This window comes from Hypanus sabinus, chromosome 31, assembly GCF_030144855.1.
Source record: "Hypanus sabinus isolate sHypSab1 chromosome 31, sHypSab1.hap1, whole genome shotgun sequence".
Classification (NCBI taxonomy): Eukaryota; Metazoa; Chordata; class Chondrichthyes; order Myliobatiformes; family Dasyatidae; genus Hypanus; species Hypanus sabinus.
In genome coordinates, this window is record NC_082736.1 from 5,703,859 (window position 1) to 5,704,596 (window position 738).

The following is a 738-nucleotide window of genomic DNA, read 5'->3' on the forward strand; positions in this document are numbered from 1 at the left end:
TGTATATTTATACGGAGACGTAGCGTAAGGATTTTTACTCCTCATGTATGCGAAGGACGTAATTAATAAAGTTTATTCAATTCAATTCCACGGAAGAGACTTCGCAGTGTAGCAGTCGAATCACAGACGGGAATATGTTCAGATGCTGGAAATTCAAGGAACATACACAAAATTCCAGAGGAACTCAACAGGCCATGCTGCTTCGTGATTCTGTAGAAGGGTTTCGGCCTGAAAAATCGACTGTGTACTTTATTTCATATGCTGCTGCACATTCTCTCTTATACAAGAGAGACATAAAAAAAAACTACGGGATCTCCAGCGTCCCTGGGTGGGCTCGAACCACCAGCCTTTCGCTTAACAGCCGAACGCGCTCACCGATTGCGCCACAGAGACGAGAATTGAATAAGCTCGAATGAATAACCAATTTCAATTGAAATGCAACTTCCTGTCGTATATGTATAATGCGATACATTAGTGTTTTACAACTCAAGGCCGAATAGCTGCTGTGGTCAATAGAGAATATAGCAGAGGATGGTTTCGATCCATCTACCTCTGGGTTATGGGCTTCCGCTGCGCCACTCTGCTCCAAGGAGCAGTAGGAATTATTGAACTATCAATGATGAGCAGTGTTTTGTGTGTATGTATGTGCCTGTATCTGTGCATGTCTATGTCAGGGTCTGGTTCCGTGTCTGTATATGTCTGTGCCTGTGTCTGTACAAGTCTGGCACTGGTTCTGTG

General features: G+C 43.8%; 1 non-coding gene across 1 annotated transcript; it reads right to left on the reverse strand.

Moving 5' to 3' along the window:
* Positions 1 to 319: 319 nt before the first annotated feature.
* Positions 320 to 393, reverse strand: trnan-guu (transfer RNA asparagine (anticodon GUU)). The gene has a single exon. It is a non-coding gene; the product is annotated as a tRNA-Asn (tRNA).
* Between the last annotated feature and the right edge of the window lie 345 nt (positions 394 to 738).